Below are 15,101 nucleotides of genomic sequence, written 5' to 3'. Positions count from 1 at the left end.
ATTCTTGTCTTTGAATGAGTTGGGGCTCCAAACAAAATGCGAAGAGAACATTAGAGGAGGACTTGTATTTTTATTTCCTCCTAGCTCTGAAGAACCCAGACATTCCATTTCTGAAAGTGTGGGAAAAATACCAAATGGGGCAACAGAGAACCTTCATCTTCTTTCCACATTTTTTAATTCTCTCGAAGGTTCTCCTCAATTAAGTCAATCCTTCCGTAAAATGGTCTCCTCCTCCTGGTTCCTCCCTCCAAGATGGCGAGGGAGCCTGCAAATTCGGTCTCCAAGGACCCCTCTGCCCAGAGAAACGAACTCCCTTTGGCAATATAGGAATAATCTTCATTCTCCCTGCAATTGTGCACATTAATAGGCTGTTTAATGAAAGTACAGTGTGAAGATTAAATTATCTGCTTGGTGATAAAATGGCTTAGGTGATTGAGCCACAACCCTGGTAGTTTCTGAAACCATGGATTTCCTGCAGCTTTTCTTGGCAATCCAATTACTGATGGGATTACATTATTTAAAGAATGAACAAAATTGCTACAGAAGAGCCTGGGTAGCTCAGTTGGTAGAGCATCAGACTTTTAATCTGAGGGTCCAGGGTTCAAGTCCCTGTCCAGGCGTTGAGTGTAGTTTTGACTTCTGCCACATATAGAAGTCAAAATAGAAAACTTCTGCCACATGTGTCAAAACAGTCGTATACTTTACTAGCTTTACTTACTTATACCCTCCAGAGACTAACTAAATCACATATTTGCAAGCAAAATTAGGATTATGGTAAAGATATTACAACAAGTAACTTGCACTGGAGTTATTGGATAGCCACTTTCAAATTCCCTTACCTGGTGGGGGGTAACGACCTCATTCTAGAGGGTGTTGCAGTTTGGGAGGACTGTAGTAGCATGTAGACTCAGAGATGGTAGTACACAAAACCCTGCAAGAAACACTTACAAGCTAAAATCCAGACAGACTTTGCAATTGCTAGTCATCCATTTTGTGCTTTCGTTACAAAGCTACTGTCCTCATCTTAAGACATAATCTGTTAAAACAAACAAACCCAGAAATGGGCTTTTGTGCATTTTTTCTGTATACAGCTCTATAGATTTTTATAAGACTTGAAATGGGTTTTGGACAAAAAGTCAAGGTTTTTACCCAGTGGATACTGTGAGCACAGTAAGTGCGTATTCTTTATGACTTGTTCCCCCATTTACACTAAGTCATGTGTACCCTGGAGAAGAGGAGTAGAGCTAACGAGATTTCTATCAGAGAAACCCTGTATTTGAAAAGTTGTGGAAGTTTTCCTGCTTTCAAAGTGGACCTCAGAAATCCTTCAGTAGGCAGGGCAGCAGGAATCGTCAATCTCTGGATGCACCTGACATAATAATGAAGTATTCTTTTAGCAGAAACAGGTATTGAAAGGTCAAAAGTCTGCTGTTGCCCAGACTGAATCTCCAGCTCTCTCTTGGGTCCTAATTCAGCTGGTCAAAGGATGAGATCTGTAAGAAGAGTGAGAGCGGCCGGGCGCGGTGGCTCACGCCTGTAATCCCAGCACTTTGGGAGGCTGAGGTGGGTGGATCACGAGGTCAGGAGATTGAGACCATCCTGGCTAACACGGTGAAACCCCGTCTCTACTAAAAATACAAAAAAAAAAATAGCCGAGCGTGGTGGCAGGCGCTTGTAGTCCCAGCTACTTGGGAGGCTGAGTGAGGCAGGAGAACGGCGTGAACCCACGAGGCGGAGCTTGCAGTGGGCCGAGATCGCGCCACTGCACTCGAGCCTGGGTGACAGAGCGAGACTCTGTCTCAAAAAAAAAAAAAAAAAAAAAAAAAAGAAAAAGTAAAAGAAGAGTGAGAGGAATTCATGGTTTCAAAGACTTTCAGGGTCTCCCAAAGCGTGTCTCAGTCACCTGGGGACTCATATTTCTTCCTGAACTTGAGGAGATGTGTCCAATTTTGTAATGACTGGAGTGAACAAGATTTCCTCTTCAGAGGAATTAAAAGATACAGAAAGAGGCCGGGTGCGGTGGCTCACCCCTGTAATCCCAGCACTTTGGGAGGCCGAGGTGGGCAGATCACTTGAGGTCAGGAGTTCAAGACCAGCCTGGCCAACACGGTGAAGCCCCATCTCTACTAAAAAATGCAAAAATTAGTTGGGTGTCGTGGCATGTGCCTTTAGTCCTAGCTACTCAGGAGGCTGAGGCAGAAGAATTGCTTGAACCTGGGAGGTGGAGGGTGTAGTGAGCCAAGATCACACCACCGGACTCCAACCTGGGTGACAGAGTGAGACTCGGTCTCAAATAAATAAATAAATAAAAATAAAAGATAGGGAAAGAAGAATGAAAGTTGTAACTTACAATACAAGACAGAGGATTTAAATCTGTTGTCCCAGGCCGGGCACGGTGGCTCACGCTTGTAATCCCAGCACTTTGGGAGGCCGAGGCGGGCGGATCACGAGGTCAGGAGATCGAGACCACGGTGAAACCCCGTCTCTACTAAAAATACAAAAAATTAGCCGGGCGTGGTGGCGGGCACCTGTAGTCCCAGCTACTCGGAGAGACTGAGGCAGGAGAATGGCGTGAACCCGGGAGGCAGAGCTTGCAGTGAGCCGAGATCGCGCCACTGCACTCCAGCCTGGGTGACAGAGCGAGACTCTGTCTCAAATAAATAAATAAATAAATAAATAAATAAATAAATAAATCTGTTGTCCCCTTTGACATTTTTTCTGCACTTTCACAGTTGGGATTTCTTGGGTTATTTAGGGTTGGGTGGGGGTGGGAAGTGGAATGACTGCCCACTTCCAAGGGTTTTGCAGGCGTAGAAGACCACCTCCCACGTCTCTTGTGCTTCTCCCTTTTTAGCACACCCATCCTAGTGCTAACTTTTCCTTTCTCCTCTCCTCCACCTTTCCCTAGGCCCTTCTTCTTTTTTGTGTGTGTGTGTGACGGAGTCTTGCTCTGTCGCCCAGGCTGGAGTGCAGTGGCGCAATCTCGGCTCACTGCAAGCTCCGCCTCCCGGGTTCACGCCATTCTCCTGCCTCAGCCTCTCCGAGTAGCTGGGACTACAGGTGCCCGCCACCACGCCCGGCTAATTTTTTTGTATTTTTAGTAGAGACGGAGTTTCACCGTGGTCTCGATCTCCTGACCTCGTGATCCGCCCGCCTCGGCCTCCCAAAGTGCTGGGATTACAAGCGTGAGCCACCGCGCCCGGCCTAAGGCCCTTCTTCTTTTCCCTCTTGTCTTCTCTTTTCTTCTACCTTTCATCCTCTGTTACCTCTCATTTGCTACTTAAGTGTTTCCTTTCCCATCCATAAGGGCAAAGTTGAATGAATCCCTTGGTAATGCACCACCTTGAACATCAGAGATTCCATAGTAATACATGTCCTCTTCTAATACGTTTCATCACATCTTATCTTAAGTTCCATCTCATTCAAAGACAAGAATGACCTAGACGTCGAAAAAGTAATATTTGCTGCCAAGGTCATATTCAGCCTTCAGTCATGCATAGAGATATTTGAGCACCTTTGCAGAAGAAGAAAGGAAGCAATGAGGTAAGAACCAAGACAACAAGAGACTTCACAATGTTTCCCACAATAATGTCGGTTTCTAAATACATAAACAAATAAATAAATAAATAAATAAATAAATAAATAAACCAAAACCATGGAAAATGATGAAAGGCTAGATTTTGTCAAGTATGAGACAGGGCAAGAAACAGAAAGCAGTGACTGTGATTTACATAAACTGTGTTGTTCTTCTCTCCTGGGGGACTCAGAGTTGGGGAAAACAGAATAATTTTGGAGTCCACAAGTGCCGTATTGAAAATGTTAGTATGGTTTCACCCATCGAGGTCTGTGTTGTAGGTCCAGCATGCATCTGCTGTGCAATCTGACTTTGCATAAGTTGCCAGGAAAACGGTCCTATGGATTCACATAAATTGGTTCAGCTCAACACAGAAGTACAATTTTATTCTTCATTCTTGATTTATTTTCCTTCTGTTTTCAACCATTTCCTCCATCCCCCTCCCTTTCATCCCACGAGTCTCCTGCATTTCTTTCTTCTCTGAATATTATGCACTAGCAACCTCTCGCCAAAGAATGAGATGGATGTGAGGATGAGTATAGGCATAGCTCTGAGCATGTAAGGGTGAAAGCTATATAAAGGGAGATGGAACCCAAGTTAATTTTAAGATTTCATGAGTTTTCTGTAGCCTGGGAACATTAGATTCAGGTTCTTCTTCCTTCCCAAATTTTACATTCTCTGGCTTTTTCTGCTCAGGTAAGCATTTGCCTTGTCAAAGTGAGTATTGTGGAAATTGCTTTATCAGTATTAAAAGATGGTAGAAAAGAGATTTAAAAAATGCTGTATGTAATGGGATATTTGACTGTTCAGGCAGTTAATCTGTTAGTAGAATTTGAAAACTTAGGTTTAAATTCTGTGTTATCAAAAATTTTATTTATATTATGCCACGTGGCATTATTGGGGGAGGCACAAGTGTTTGGGTAAAAGAGACTTCTTGCAGTCTTTGTTTCACCTTGCCTTCTTTAGGAAGCACTGCAGTTCCCTCATCCTGTATTCATTCTTACCCAGTGCTCCATTTAAATTACTTTCTACAGCTCTAGTATATTGCTCAAATTACAGTTATGCCACTAACTGAAAACAAGGTACCCCATATCTGAGAATCCCATTAAATTTAAACAAGTCGCCTTATACTCTCAGGGGAGTTACTAAATGTAAAATAGCAGACAAACAGGTATGCCTCACTTTAACCGTCAGAACTATTGCTTTGCTTACATTCTCTATGGTTATAGCACACACTGCTTTGAAATAGTCCATGGTAGGCATGGACACTCCTTGCCAATGAGTAATAATTAAGATAAGATAATTAAGACTTTGTCACAATTAGCTTGACGAAATGGGACTCCGTGGACCTCCCCTTTACCCCTGTCAATTAAAATAGTTAATACAGAATAAATATAAATTAAAACAGGACTTTCAAATATTGAGCCCATTGTATAAGCGCTGTTTAGAGAAGGGGTGATTATCCCTACAGTTTCTTATTGAACAGCCCAGGTTAGCTTGTTATTAAACTTGGAAAGCATGAATGCCTCCTAATGGAAGATTACTGCAACCTTAATTCCATGGTCCCACCCATTAAGGTCCTTATACCAAATATTATTGTAATTACTGACTCCATCTAATTGCTAACTGGTATATACTCTGTAGTCATAGATTTGTCTACTATGTTTTCTTTAGTGGCTATTTCAATGCCTCAAATCTTCTCAGTTTGCCTGCATCTGTGAGGGAACACAGTACACCTTTACCTCCCTACCATGGGTTATCTCACGTGGCTTGCCATAGCACATAATCTTTGCTGGCAAGATCTTAACTGCATCCAACTTTCTCCAGAAATACAGGTGTGATATTACATTGATGACATTCTTCTCTGCGGAGACGTATTTGACACACACACTCATTCAAGACATACAAACATTTGGCTGAGTGCGGTGGGTCACATCGGTAATCCCAGCACTTTGCGAGGCCGAGGTGGGTGGATCACCTGAGGTCAAGAGTTCTAGACCAGCCTGGCCAACATGGTGAAACCCCGTCTCTACTAAAAATAAAAAAATTTGCCGTGCATGATGGTGGACACCTGTGATCCCAGCTACTCAGGAGGCTGAGGCAGGAGAATCACTTGAACCCAGGAGGAGGGGGTTGCAGTGAGCCGAGATTGCACCATTGCACTCCAGCCTGGGTGACAAGAGTGAAACTCTGTCTCAAAAAAAAAAAAGGCATACAAACATTCACAAAGGACCTCACAATAAAGGGATGGGCCATTGCCCCACTTGTGCAAAGGTAAAATTATATAATTATCTCCTTTATTATTAGATGTTGAACTTTGGCAAAATTATTACCACTTTCTAAGACACTCTTAAGAATAGTTGGATAGTCCTTTAGCATTATAAAATACAAACACCTCAAGCCACAAGCCAATCAACGTCTTGCTTTCTTACTCATCCTTCAACCTAGCACTCACACTTTGAAATATTTACAGTTAAGATACATTTCCAACAATATGAAACTATCTACACACATTAACTGCAAGACTATTTGAAACTGCAAAATACTGGAAACTACCTAAACTACCAAACATAGGATATTTATTGAATGAACTATTGTTTCACACATAATGGTATAATATGTAGCTATAAAAAGTAATGAGGGCCAAGTGCAGTGGCTCAAGCCTGCAATCCCAGCATTTTGGAAAGCCGTGGCAGAAGGACTGTTTGAGCACAGGAGTTTGAGACTAGCCTGGGTAAAATAGTGAGAGCCTGGGTAAAATAGTGAAACCCTGTCTCTACAAAAAATAATAATAATAAATTAGCTAGGTATGGTGGCATATGACTGTGGTCCCAGCCACTAGGGAGGTTCAGGTGGGAGGATTCCTTGAGCCGAAACGGTCGAGGCTGCAGTGTGAGTTCCTTCAGTCACTTGGATTGCAGAGCCTTAGATGGGCTATATCTCTGTACTGGCAGATTTTGACTGCCTCAGTTGACTCAGTGGACTTTTTGTTAGACCTGGACAACAGAAGCAACATGCATCCTGAAATATTAATGGCATCTACTGATGCCTGCTGAAGTCTCTTCATACCACAAACAACAGATCTTCTAAATGAGGGAGAGCAAGTAGGGGGTGATAGAAGAAAGATCTTGTAGAACTGCCAGAGAATGCATTTATTTTCACTTATCTTTGTTCATATGAAGAATACTTAAGAAACAGTATAAGGAAAGAGTAAGACCTTAAAATGTCCCATCCAACCGTGGTACTAAAGTTAAAAGCATACACTGACCAGATTTACAACTGGATAAACAGAGGGACAGAACTAAGTGACCTGGTTAAAGGTGCCTCTGTCTCTGCTAACACCTCATTAACTCGATTTGAAACAGTGCATAACAACGTAAAGTTTCGTGTGTTACAAAAAATTGTCAGAATCTTGGAAATGGGCAACAGAAATGATTGGGTGTCTTTTCAGTGAAGTGTTGGGCATTGTCTAATGGACCTCTGGAGATTCCTTGATTCTGAGTGTGTACTTTTGACCAAATTTTTATTTGTTAAACTGTTCGAGGACTCCACGGGAGAAAACTTGACTTGTAGATAACTGATAGTAATGCAAATGATATTAGACCATACCAACTCAAATAAATTTTGTCTAAATTAATATAATTAATTTCCAGTAGAAAAATAACCCCAGATACTACATTTTACTGTCCTGTACCCCAGATATTACATTTCACTGTCCTGTATAGATTATTATTATTTTTTTATTATTATTATTTTTGAGACAGAGTTTCGCTCTGTAGCCCAAGCTGGAGTGCAGTGAGGCCATCTTGGCTCACTGCAACCTCTGCCTCCAAGATTCAAGCCATTCTTCTGCCTCAGCTCCCGAGTAGCTGGGATGATTCAAGTCGTTCTCCTGCCTCAGCCTCCCGAGTAGCTGGGATTACCAGCGCACGCCACCACGCCCGGCTAATTTTTGTATTTTTAGTAGAGACAGGATTTCACTAGTTGGTCAGGCTGGTTTCGAACTCCTGACCTCGTGATCTGCCTGCCTCGGCCTTCCAAAGTGCTGGGATTACAGGCGTGAGCCACCGCGCCCGGCCTGTCCTGTATAGATTATTAATCAGTTTTCCATGTATCATTTATTTATTAATTTCCCCAAGAATCCTAAAATACAAATTGTTGTCTTAAATTCACAGATGAAAGGAGAGGACAAAATAACCCAAGACATCGCCCAATTTGCAAGTGTTGCAGCCTAAATGTAAACTTCACTACCCGCCCCAACAGTTCGGCCCTTTCTGCCTCAAAGTCACTCCCGTGGGAGGCAGGCCTCAAACGACTCTCAACAACTAACAGCTTGGAACACACTAAAGCAAAGAAAAACGCATTTCTTGCTCCCAACCAAATAATCGAGGAATGAAAACTCGCAATTAGAGATCCTGGCGTGTTTCTAGAGCCAGCTGAAAACACTTTGAATCCTGGCGCGTTCGGTGACCTCTCTTCCCAGAGAGAAAGTGGCAGTGGACTTCCATCAGATGATCGCTTGCTGCGTGAACCCATTGATAAACCAACACGCGGGAATCCGACTTAAAATCACAAAACCAGGGCCAGGCGCGGTGGCTCACGCCTGTAATCCCAGCACTTTGGGAGGCCGAGGTGGGCGGATCCCCTGAGGTTGGGAGTTCGAGACCAGCCTGACCAACATGGAGAAACCCCATCTCTACTAAAAATACAAAATTAGCAGGGTGTAGTGGCGCATGGCTATAATCCCAGCTACTCCGGAGCCTGAGGCAGGAGAATCGCTTGAACCTGGGAGGCGGGAGGCGGAGATTGCAGCGAGCCGAGATCGCGCTATTGCGCTCCAGCCTGGGCAACAAGACTGAAACTCCGTCTCAAAATAATAATAAATAAATAATAAAAACAAAACCAGAAACAGCTGCTTTCCAAGATTGTTCTTATTAAGGCCTGAATCCCTCAATAAGATTGGTATTATTTAGGTTGTAATCAAAAGCAGCTACTTCGTCTCCCCGTCGGGGAATCGAACCCCGGTCTCCCGCGTGACAGGCGGGGATACTCACCACTATACTAACGAGGAAGACTGAAAATAAGCCTGAAAAGAAACTCAATTGAAATGGCATTCATACATTGGCTACTGAATTTTTTTTCTTGGCAGAGAATTCCTAAAAATATGTTAATCTTCATATTAAAAAGTTGTTATAAGCTTGTATAAAACAGATTTCCCATGTTGCTTCGAAAATCTGAAAACGGCAGTTCTGCAAAAGATTATGACTTTGCTGAAAATAGTTCTAGGTCATGAATAGCAAAGAAATGTTCATTAATAGTAAGAAGTACAGTAAACTTGAAAAGCTTCCTCTCCTCGAAATATCCTCCTTTCTTCTTCAACTCAAGTTTATTCGTTATAGGTTTACCTCAAGGTCACCGTCCCGCAGGATTTTTTCTCGGACCAATGTGAGTTAGATGCCCTTCCTTTGCTTCTGTTTACCATGATAAAAATCATACATATATGAATTTCTACATTTTCTTTCATAAAGGAAAGATCTTAAAGTCTAGGTTTTAGATTTTGCAGCGGTGACATTAAATGCGTGTTTATTTTTGCATAGCCATTTAGTAGTACAAATCCTATTCCTAGGAATGTGCCTCAGTGAAATTCCAGCTGAGCTCAATAAGTGGCTTCACAGAAATAAGATATTCATTGTACCAATTTAATGTTACAGGGAATTAAAGGCAACCTGATGTGCATCAGAAATCTGAGTGTGTACTGAGAGAAAATCAGCAAGTTTTCTAGCACTGCCATAACATGTCACAGACTGTGTGGCTTAAAACAACAAAAATTTGCTCTCACTTCTGTTGTCTAGGAGTCTGAAATCAAAGTGTCTGCAGTCACCCTCTCTGAAGGCTCTAGGGAAGAATATTTCCTTGCCTCTTCCTAGCTTCTGATGGCTCCTGGAAACCTCTAGTGTACCTTGGGTTGTAGCTGCGTAATTCCAATCTCTGTCTCTGTTGTTATGTGGTGTTCTTTTCTCTGTGTCTCTGTATGCCTTCTCTTCTTATAAAGACACCAGTCATTGGATTTAAGCCTCACCCTAATCCAGTATGACCTCATCTTAACTAATTACATCAGCAAAGACTCTATTTTCAAAAAAGTCACATTTTAAGGTTCTGGATGGACACAAACTTGGGGGCAACATTATTTAATCCACTACAACTAAGAATGAAGAAGTGTTATATGCATGAGCTTAATTAACTACGCCAAAGTAAACATTAAGAGCTGTAAAATTACTGCTTAAAATTAGCTGTGGGTGAGAGGGAAGGGAGGTGGGGAGGAAGAATATGCAATCTTGCATTGTTATTGTTCAAACTAAGGAAACAAAGAGATTGTCTAAAGAAACACAATAACCAAACCCTTAAATAATAATGTAATGATGAAGATAACTAATAGATAAAAACTACAAACTTTCTAAAAATATCAGAAGAGGTAGAATGACTAAATAGCTTGTTTTCAAAATAGAAACTGAAAACCTAAATAAGTGGAAAAATATATCATGTTTACAGATAAGAAGACTTAATATCTCAACTATATAATTTCTTCCCAAACTGATCTATTGATTCAGTGTAATTTCAACATAAATTCCAAAAGTGTTTTTCCAAGGACTTGATACACTGGTTGTAAAATTATATGGAAGTGCATAGGAACTATAATAGCAAGAACATTTACTAAAAATAAGGAGAGAATTGCCAACAAACTTGCAGGACTTATTAGACATTCCAGAAATTCGTATATTAAAACAGGTATTGATATAAAATCTTGAGTTGACAAAATATGAAAAAGAGCTCATTTAAAAAGCCCATACATATATAAACTCTGGTATATCGACAGAGGGTTATGCTACATCAGAGGAGAGTTGGGGGTATTTAATAAATGAAGCCAGGAATATAATATTCCTATAGAGGGGAAACATGAAATGGGGTAAAGATTAACACCATGAGCTGGGAGCAGTGGCTCACGCCTGTAATCCCAGCACTCTGGGAGGCCGAGGCGGGTGTATCGCCTGAGGTCAGGAGTTCGAGACCAGCTTGGCCAAGATAGTGAAACCCCGTCTCTACTAAAAATACAAAAAATTAGCTGGGCGTGGTGGCGGGCGCCTGTAACCCCAGCTACTCAGGAGGCTGAGGCAGGAGAATCGCTTGAACCCGGGATGTGGAGGTTGCAGTGAGCCAAGATAACGTCGTTTCACTCCAGCCTGGGCAATAAGAGAGAAACTCCGTCTAAAAAAGAAAAAAAGATTAACACCATGAAGATCAAGGGCATAAATGTCAAAAACAAAATTTACAATTCTTAGTAGTATTTATACAAATCAATCAGGACCTTGTATACACTAGTTATGTAGTAAGATTGAGACATTTAATACAATAAATTGGCTACACTAGTGACAGAGAAACTGATATGACAAATGGTACAGAGATTAGCAAGAACGGGAAATCACTAAAGGCCAAAAGCCTCCGCCACCTGGAAGAACCTGAAGCCACAGCAGGCTTACCCTTCAGGCACCTGACACATTAAGATGTAGCAGAAACCCAGGAGGGATGGGCAATACCCTGTTTCCACTTTTCCTTTTTCCCTTTCATCTCCATTCAGTGCCTAACATTGGTTAAGTCCAGCCAGAAGTCAGTTGACAAGGGAGTCTGGGAAACGCAGTTTACAACAACGTCATTTCAGTGTAGAGCACAAAAGAGCATGGGTGATGAATAAGTCTGAGCAAAAACAGCTGAGTGAAGTCTACCTCTTTTGCTACTCAACATCCAATCTCAGCATTTTACCAATATGTAACTCACATTTAAAAACTAATGCTTTCTGCGCATGAAGAGATCCTTAAACTCCCCCAGAAAAGAGAAGCAAGTACCATCACACTTTCTGGAAGAGCCAGTATTATTAGAGCCTAGGAATTGAAATTATCTGGCTTAAGGTTTAATCGTACTACTCCTGTCCAGTGAGAGCTAAAGCGAAGGAGAACATGCAGCTGTTCCCATAGAGGGTGCCCAAAGCAGGCAGATAGTGGTAGAAATTAACTGACTTCTCAATTTCTTTTACTCTCCTATCACCCACCAGTGCATTTTGTTGTCTAAACTGAGCTGCAGATAAATGTGAAGTAGGCTTGGGAAATACAGTCTGAGTTCAGCCCCCTTTGATGTGGGAAAAAGGTGCAGGAGAAGGGTGAAGAAAGAATTTGAGAAGCAAGAGGCAGTGGTTACCACATATATGAGAATATGTATTGGAAGAAGTAAAGATTGGAAACACTGGTTAAACAAGAAACAAAAATGCTCCAGGTTTAAGAAAACCTTGATATTTATGAAAGTAATTACAGATTAAATTGAAAACACAAGTTACACTGAGAAACATTAAACTGCATTCAAATAATTGAATTGCAAGGAATGATTAGATAAGGAGAAAGATAAAAAAAAATGTAGGCCGGGAGCGGTGGCTCACGCTTGTAATCCCAGCACTTTGGGAGGCCGAGGCGGGCGGATCACGAGGTCAGGAGATCGAGACCACGGTGAAACCCCGTCTCTATTAAAAATACAAAAACTTAGCCGGGCGTGGTGGCGGGCGCCTGTAGTCCCAGCTACTCGGAGAGGCTGAGGCAGGAGAATGGCGTGAACCTGGGAGGCGGAGCTTGCAGTGAGCCGACATCGTGCCACTGCACTCCAGCCTGGGCGACAGAGCGAGACTCCGTCTCAAAAAAAAAAAAAAAAAAAAAAGTAGCAAGACTTCCACATGTAAATAAATCAAATATATACACGAAATAATCAAATAGATAAAAAAACTGACATTTAGAAGAAAATTCAAATGTATAAATCCAAACATACGTAGATATGTTCAACCTCATTGTGATAAAGGAATACGAACCATCACTACAATAAGATACTATTAACCTCCACTTGATCAGATTAAAATGAAATGTGCAAAAATAACAGCAGTTGACTATTTGGATATGTAGTAGTATCCCTAATACATTGCCAAGAGAGGCATCCATTTTTACAACCCTGGAAAATGGTTTGTCATTATCTCAAAAAGTTAAACATTTACAAAATCTAACAAATTAACAATTTGTCTTCTAGGAACACACACACACACACACACAAAGTACTTGTAACTCTGTACCATGCCACATTTGCATAATTGCTCATAGAACTGTTAACAATATTAAATATACCTGGAAACAACTCAGATGCTCATTGGTTGATGTGTGAAAGGCCTGATGCAAAGATTTTTGAAGTCTGCACTCTGAAAAGAGAAAACTTCCCATGGTGTATGCGTAATATATGCATGACAATTATTCATATATTAGCTGCTCTTATTCCACAAAAAACCCTCAATATATTCTAAAATGTAGAAATAGTAGAAATCAACAGTTTCTGACCCTTGAAAATTATAAAACTTTCTTTTAAAAACTAGGGCCTGACGGCATGGTGGCTCATGCCTGCAATCCCAGCACTTTGGGAGGCCGAGGCAGGTGGATTACCTGAGGCCAGTAATTCGAGACCAGCCTGACCAACATGGAGAAACCCCGTCTCTACTAAAAAATACAAAAATTGGCCGGGCATGGTGGCAGGTGCCTGTAATCCCAGCTACTCGGGAGGCTGAGGCAGGAGAATTGCTTGAACCCGGGAGGCGGAGGTTGCAGTGAACCGAGATCACGCCATTGCACTCCAGCCTGGGCAACAGAGCAAAACTCCATCTCCAACCAAAATCAACAACAAAAAACTAGGGCCAAGGGGAAAATATAAACAAAAAGCATAAAATTTCTATAAAACAAAGGCAATGAAAATATTATGTAGCGGACTCCATGCGATAACACTAAAGCAGTAATCAAAGGAAAACTTGTAGACTTAATAAAAAGGAAACAATACTTCTACCAATAAAAAGGAAATAATATTAAAGCCAAGACTCTGTCTCAGAGAGTGACTTAGTTTGGGTTCCCAAGAAACAGATTATCTGAGACAGAGATTATGTGCACAAAATTTATTAGAGTACACAGAAGAAAATGTAGAAGAATGAGAGAAAAGCAGAATTGGAGAGATGAAAAAGTAAAACTGCAAAGCAGTTACAGCAGAGGCTTCAGCCAAGCCACAGGAGATCTGGTAGGATGCCCTTCAGAACTGTCCCAAATTGAAACAAAAATGTGGTCATTGGATACTGTTTGCCCCAGAGAGAGAGTCTAGTCCTGAGAGAGTACAATCTTTGGCAGGGGCGCTGTTCCTGGAGGCGAAATGACACTTTAGCAGTCAACACTCCTTGAAGCTATGAGAATGGAGCTTTGATACTGTGGAGAGGGGTAGCCCCAACAGATATTAAAATATACTCTTCATGCATCTTTAATTAAAGCACTATAGCATTCACAAATGAATAGACAAAGAGTCTAGTAATGTAATACAAAGTCCAGAAGTAAACAAAATCACATATGGGTATTTAATATTTGATAAAGCATGTATTTCAAGCCATAGGTGCAAAGATGGACTTTTTGACAAGTAGTTCAGGAATAACTTGTTAGCCAATTAAAGCTAAAATGAAATTCAGCCCTCATTCTTTATGCAAGAATAAATTCCAAATGAATCAGTGATCTAAGTTCAAACACTGAAACCTACAAGTATTAAAAAAGAGTCATGTGTGAATTCCCTTGTAGCCTGGATATAGAAAGTTTCCTAATTATAACTTAAACTGTAGATATAATAAAAGAAAATTTAATATCTTAAAGTACCTAAAAATATGGTACAAAAAAACATGATAAACAGACTCTAAAGAGAGTTAACAAATGGTGGGAATGGGGGCCAGAGACTATTTGCAATGTGTATCACAGATAAAGAGTTAATATCCTTAATACAGAAACATTTTTCAACAATTGAAGGAAAAGGCCAAAACTTTATAGTCAAATGGGCAAAAAACATTAACAGATAATTAATATATATATTTGCACATATGAAAATATGTTTAAATTCTGTAATAAAGAATTGCAAATTGAAACTATATGAAGATGCTATTTCTCTGCTATCTGATTGGTAAAAATTTAAAAAGTATGTCGGTGCATACAGGAACAGGTAGTGTCATTTATTTCTGGTAAGGAAGCACATTAATATCAATACAATCTTTATGAAGGGGAATTTGACTATGTCTAACAAAATTATATATACATTAATCATTTCACCCAACAATCCCAAGCCTAACAATTTCCCCTGAAAATCTACATCCAACAAAATGAAAATATACATAAGCATATTTATTCATTGCAGCATTGTTTGCAATTGCAAAATTTTTAAAACAACCTAAATGCTTAAGCATAAAAGAATGATTAGATTGTTACTTCCACACAATGGAGTACTTATGCAGCTGTACAAAAGATCTCTATGAACTGACATGGAGAGATTTCTAAGATATATTGCTAAACAAAAAAAGCAAATCAGTATCTATATACTGTAAATCAATATAGATACTATATATACAATATGTATATATCTATAGATACTATATACACAA

The 15,101-nt window shown here is 40.6% G+C and overlaps 2 non-coding genes and 1 pseudogene across 2 annotated transcripts; 2 read left to right on the top strand and 1 right to left on the bottom strand.

The window, feature by feature from the left end:
* Positions 1-15,101, top strand: part of LOC129473563 (uncharacterized) — a 687,223-nt pseudogene that overhangs the window by 444,599 nt on the left and 227,523 nt on the right.
* TRNAK-UUU (transfer RNA lysine (anticodon UUU)) lies at positions 548-620 on the top strand. The gene has a single exon. It is a non-coding gene; the product is annotated as a tRNA-Lys (tRNA).
* On the bottom strand, positions 8,574-8,645 carry TRNAD-GUC (transfer RNA aspartic acid (anticodon GUC)). The gene has a single exon. It is a non-coding gene; the product is annotated as a tRNA-Asp (tRNA).

The sequence above is a fragment of the Symphalangus syndactylus genome, chromosome 23, assembly GCF_028878055.3.
Source record: "Symphalangus syndactylus isolate Jambi chromosome 23, NHGRI_mSymSyn1-v2.1_pri, whole genome shotgun sequence".
NCBI lineage: Eukaryota > Metazoa > Chordata > Mammalia > Primates > Hylobatidae > Symphalangus > Symphalangus syndactylus.
Note: the sequence above shows the minus strand (reverse complement) of the source record. Positions and strands in the feature narration are given on the sequence as shown.